This window comes from Plecotus auritus (assembly GCF_963455305.1).
Source record: "Plecotus auritus genome assembly, chromosome: 9".
Classification (NCBI taxonomy): domain Eukaryota; kingdom Metazoa; phylum Chordata; class Mammalia; order Chiroptera; family Vespertilionidae; genus Plecotus; species Plecotus auritus.
Window position 1 is genome coordinate 59,158,496 of NC_137783.1, and position 6,480 is coordinate 59,164,975.

Here is a 6,480-nt window from a genome sequence, read left to right on the forward strand (position 1 = left end):
ACCCTTCAGTCTGCAGGCTGATGCTCTATACGCTGAGCCAAACCGGGTAGGGCAGAAGTATTGTTTCTTTTTTTTTTTTTTTTCAAATTTTTTATTAAGGTGTTATATGTGTACATATCTTACCATTGCCCCCCCCCCACTCCCATACCTGCCCTCACCCCCCAATGTTTTGCATCCGTTGGTTACTCTTATATGCATGCATACAAGTCCTTCAGTTGATCTCTTATTTCCCCCACCTCTCCCTAACCTTACCGCTGTAATTAGACACTCTGTTTGATGCTTTACTGCCTCTGTAACTATCTTTTGGTTCATCAGTTTATAATGTTTTTCATTATCCCTAAATGAGTGAGATCATGTGGTATTTTTCTTTCATTGACTGGCTTATTTCACTTAGCATAATGTTCTCTAATTCCATCCAGGTTGCTACAAATGGTAGTAATTCCTTCTTTTTTATGGCAGCATAGTATTCCATTGTGTAGATGTACCATAGTTTTCTGATCCAGTCATCTGCTGACGGGCACCTAGGCTGTTTCCAAATCTTAGCTATTGTAAATTGTGCTGCTATGAACATAGGGGTGCATATATCCTTTCTGATTGGTGTTTCTGGTTTCTTAGGATATATTCCTAGGAGTGGGATTACTGGGTCAAATGGGAGTTCCATTTTCAGTTTTTTGAGGAAACTCCATACTGTTCTCCACAGTGGCTGCACCAGTCTGCATTCCCACCAGCAGTGCACGAGGGTTCCTTTTTCTCCGCATCCTCGCCAACACTTGTCGTTTGTTGATTTGTTGATGATAGCCATTCTGACAGGTGTGAGATGGTATCGCATTGTTGTTTTGATTTGCATCTCTCGAATAATAAGTGACTTTGAGCATGTTTTCATGTGTCTCTTGGCCTTCCTTCTGTCTTCTTTCAAAAAGATTCTATTTAGGTCCATTGCCCATTTTTTTATTGGATCATTTATCTTCCTTTTATTAAGTTGTATAAGCTGCCTGTAGATGTTGGAAATTAAACTTTTATCAGTGATACCATTTGCAAATATGTTCTCCCATACAGTGGGGTTTCTTGTTGTTTTGTTGATGGTTTCTTTTGCTGTGCAAAAGCTTTTTATTTTGATGTAGTCCCATTTGTTTATTTTCTCTTTGGCTTCCATTGCCCTAGGGGCAGTATCACTGAAAAAGTTCTTTTGGCATATGTCTGAGATTTTGCTGCCTGAGAATTCCTCTAGTATTTTTATGGTTTCCCGTCTTATATTTAAGTCCTGTATCCATTTTGAGTTTATTTTTGTGTATGGTGTAAGTTGGTGATCTAGTTTCATTTTTTTGCATGTATCTGTCCAATTTTCCCAACACCATTTATTGAAGAGACTGTCTTGACTCCATTGTATGCTCATGCCTCCTTTGTCAAATATTAATTGCGCATATTGGTTTGGGTCGATATCTGGATTCTCTATTCTATTCCATTGATCTATATGTCTGTTCTTGTGCCAGTACCAGGCTGTTTTGAGGACAGTGGCTTTGTAATACAGCTTGAAATCTGGTATTGAGATCCCTCCTACTTTATTCTTCTTTCTCAGGATTGCTGTGGCTATTCGGGGTCTTTTTTTTTTCCAGATGAATTTTTGGAGAGTTCTTTCTAGGTCTGTGAAATATGCTGTTGGTATTTTAATGGGGAGTGCATTGAATCTATAGATTGCTTTGGGTAGTATGGACATTTTGATGATGTTGATTCTACCAATCCATGAACATGGTATGTTCTTCCATCTGTTTACATCTTCCTCTATCTCTTTTTTCAGTGTCCTGTAGTTTTCCGCATATAGATCTTTTACCTCCTTGGTTAGGTTTATTCCTAAGTATCTTAATTTTTTTGGTGCGATGGAAAATGGGATTGCTTTTTTAGTCTCTCTTTCTGTAAGTTCACTGTTGGTGTATAGAAATGCCATAGATTTCTTGGCGTTAATTTTGTATCCTGCTACCTTGCCGAATTCATTTATTAAGTCTGTTAGTTTTTTGATAGAGTCTTTCGGGTTTTTTATGTACAATATCATGTCATCTGCAAATAAGGACAGCTTTACTTCTTCTTTTCCAATTTGGATGCCTTTTATTTCTTCTTCTTGTCTAATTGCAATGGCTAATACTTCCAGTGCTATGTCAAACAGGAGTGGTGAGAATGGGCATCCCTGTCTTGTTCCTGTTCTTAGGGGAAATGGTTTTAGTTTTTGCCCATTGAGTATGATGTTAGCTGTGGGTTTATCATATATAGCTTTTATTATGTTGAGGTATGATCCTTCTATTCCCACCTTGTTGAGAGTTTTTATCAAGAAAGGGTGTTGGATTTTGTCAAATGCTTTTTCTGCATCAATTGATATGACTATGTGATTTTTATCTTTCAATTTGTTTATGTGATGTATCACATTTATTGATTTTCGGATATTGAACCACCCTTGCATTCCTGGGATAAACCCTACTTGGTCATGGTGTATGATCTTTCTGATGTACTGCTGGATCCGATTTGCTAGAATTTTATTGAGGATTTTGGCATCTACATTCATGAGGGATATTGGCCTGTAATTCTCTTTCATTGTGTTGTCTTTATCTGGTTTTGGTATTAGGGTGATGCTGGCTTCATAGAAGGAGTTTGGAAGTGTTCCTTCCTCTTGAATTTTTTGGAATAGTCTGAGGAGGATAGGTTTTAGTTCTTCCTTGAATGTTTGGTAAAACTCTCCTGTGAAGCCATCTGGCCCCGGGCTTTTGTTTGCCGGAAGCTCTTTGATGACTGCTTCAATTTCTTCCATAGTTACTAGCATATTGAGCTGTTTAGATTCTTCCTGATTGAGTTTTGGAAGGTTATATTTTTCTAGGAATATGTCCATTTCCTCCAGGTTGTCCAGTTTGTTGGAATAGAGTTGTTCGTAGTATTTTTTAACAATCCTTTGTATTTCGTCAGGATCTGTTGTTATTTCACCTCTTTCATTTCTGATTTTGTTTATTTGGGTCCTCTCTCTTTGCTTCTTGGTGAGCCTGGCTAGAGGTTCATCAATCTTGTTTATCCTTTCAAAGAACCAGCTCTTGGTTTTGTTGATTTTTTGTATTGTTTCTTTGGTCTCTATGTCATTTATCTGTGCTCTGATCTTTATTATTTCCTTCCTTCTGCTTACACTGGGCTTTTCTTGTTGCTCTTTTTCTAACTCTTTGAGTTGTTGGGTTAGGTAATTTATTACCCCTGTTTCTTGTTTTTTGCAGTAGGCTTGTAGAGCTATGAACTTCCCTCTCAAGACTGCTTTTGCTGTGTCCCATAGATTTTGGATTGTAGTGTTTTCATTGTCATTTGTTGTCATGATGTTTTTTATTTCTTCTTTGATCTCTCTGGTAACCCAGTCATGGTTTAATAGCATGCTGTTTAGTCTCCATGTGTTTGATTTCTTTGGGTTGTTTTTATTGTAGTTGATTTCCAGTTTTATGCCACTGTGGTCTGAGAAGATGCTTGATATGATTTCTATCTTCTTGAATTTGAAGAGACTTTGCCTATGTCCCAACATATGGTCTATCTTTGAAAATGACCCATGTGCACTTGAGAAGAATGTATATTCTGTGGCTTTGGGGTGAAATGTTCTGAAGATGTCAATTAATTCCATCTGGTCTAGTGAGTCATTTAGGATTGATGTTTCTTTGCTGATGTTTTGTTTAGAGGATTTGTCCAATGGTGATAGTGGGGTATTAAAGTCTCCTACTATGATTGTATTGCTGTCAATCTCTCCATTGATATCCTCCAGGAGTTTTTTTATGTATTTGGGTGCTCCTGTATTGGGTGCATATATGTTTACCAGAGTTATTTCTTCTTGTTGGATTGCTCCCTTTAGTATTATGAAGTGGCCTTCCTTATCTCTTGTTATGTCCTTCAGTTTGAGATCTAATTTGTCAGATATAAGTATTGCTACCCCAGCTTTTTTTTTCAGTTCCATTTGCCTGGAAAACCTTTTTTCATCCCTTCACCCTCAGTCTGTGTGCGTCTTTTTTTCTGAGGTGGGTTTCTTGTAGACAGCAGATATATGGGTCATGTTTTCTTATCCAATCCATTACCCTATGTCTTTTGATTGGGGCATTTAATCCGTTTACATTTAAAGTTATTATTGATAGGTACTTATTTGTCGCCATTCCTATTCTTTACACCTGTGTTCCTTCTTCGCTTCCTATTTCTTTTTTTTTTACAGCAGACCCTTTAGCATTTCTTGCATTGCTGGTTTGGTGGTAATAAATTCCCTTAGTCCTTTTTTGTCTGTGAAGCTCCTGATTTCACCTTCAATTTTGATTGACAGCCTTGCTGGGTACAGTATTCTTGGATTCAAACCCTTCCTTTGCATGACTTTATATATTTCATTCCATTCCCTTCTGGCCTGATGAGTTTCTGTTGAGAAATCAGTTGCTAGTCTGATGGGGGTTCCTTTGTATGTAACTTTCTGTTTCTCTCTGGCCGCTTTTAAGATTCTTACTTTGTCGTTGGTGTTTGCCAATTTAATTATAATGTGCCTTGGCGTCGGTCTTTTGGGGTTCATTTTGCTTGGGACTCTGTGAGCTTCTTGGATTTGTGTGGGTTTTTTCTTCTCTATATCAGGGAAATTTTCTGTCATTATTTCTTCAAATAGGTTTTCTATTCCTTGCTCAGCTTCCTTTCCTTCTGGAACCCCTATTATGCGGATGTTGTTTTGTTTCGTGTTGTCCCAAAGTTCCCTTAGGCTCTCCTCCTGCCTTTTAATTTTTTTTTTCTAGAAGTTGCTCTACTTGGGTATTTTTTCCCATCTTGTCTTCTAGCTCACTGATGCGGTCCTCTGCTTCTTCTAGTCTACTCTTGATGCTTTCTATTGAGTTCTTTACAGCAGCGATGTCATTTTTCATTTCTTCTTGGTTCTTCTTCATTTCCTCTTGGTTCTTGCTCATATTGTCGAATTTGTCTTCCATTCTTTTCAGCCACCTTATGACCATTTCTCTGAATTCTTTTTCTGGAAGGTTGCTTGCTTCCATTTCGTTTACTTCCTTTTCTGGTGATGCCTGCTTTTCTTTCATATGCGGGCTGTGTCTTTGTCTCCCCATGGTCTCTCTTCTCTGGGTGTCTGGTTATGTAGTTCTCTCTCTCCTGCGTCGATTTAAAGGCACAAAATACAGCACTACCAGGTACAACACACAAGGCACTGAACAGAAATGTATTCACGATATTAACAACCTCCAATAAAGGTGACCACCAGAGAAAGGCAAATCAGGGGATAGTAGAGAAAGAAGAAGAGGAAAAAGAAAGAAAGAAGAAGAAAAAAAAAGGGGGGTGTCAAAATGAAATTGGGAAAAGGGAAAAAAAGAAGAAAAAAAAGTAAGAGAGACAAGAAAGAGACTAAGAGAGAAAGGGAAACAGACTATATATATTGGGGATAAAACTCCAATAGAACAATCGCTTATCCCAGCTAATGCCAGCAACAAGTACCTGGGGATTAATACAAACTACAACACCAACTAATATTGAGTGAGGCAAGGGAAAACAGAAGCACTAAACAAACAAAAAAATAAACAAAAGAAGAATAAGCAAAACAATCTCACAAAAAAGCATAAAAATTCGATATAATCTACATTCAAATGAACAACAACAAAAGGACAGAGAGAAGAACAATTTTTTGGATAGTTAAGACAGCGAAGAGAGAGGTGTGTATGGACTTGGAGCAGTGGATTGGAGATTAGATATATAAGTAGGGTGAAATTTTAAAAGGGGGTAAACAGAAAGAATAGGGAAAATCTAAAGCAGGAAAGGGGTAAGATAAACAGGACACTGAAAAGGGAAAAGTGAGGAAGAGAGTGATGGCATAAAGGTAGATTTGAGATAGAGTAAAATGATGCTAAAGGAAAGATAAAAATAGAATGTAGAACATTAATCCCAAAACAAAATGAAGAGAAAATAAAATGACACTTAAAAAAAAAAAAAAGATAAAATAGCAGTAGTAATAATACGGATTGAAAATAAAAATGTAATAATTAAAAAGGTAAAATCAAGTGAGGAAAAAAATTAGTTTCTTGAGTAAAAGATGCAAAAAATGAAAATAAAAAAATAAAAAATAAAAATAAAATGTGGAGTAGTGAAGGTCATTCACTTCCTCTGTTGTTCTGTTTGGCACGCCTGTTTCTCAGTCCGGACAGTATTGCAGTTCCCTGCGTTCCACTGCTCTTCAGTGATGTAAGCCAGTCCTGATTTTAAGCAGGCGGTGTGTCTTAATTCGTATTCCTTTATTTTTGATTACACAAGAGTCAATTTGTGATTCAGCCCCTGGGTGGCAGTGTTTCTGGATTGACTTCCGGGTTTATCTATGGCCTCTCTAGGGAGTGTTAGAGCCTTCTTTCCCTGTGGCACTCACTACCAGTTTGTGGGAGTGGGCTGCCTCAGAGCTGGCTCTCGGATGGTCACTCCCTGCTCTGATCCCCAGGTTCCAGAAAAACAACTTTCCCC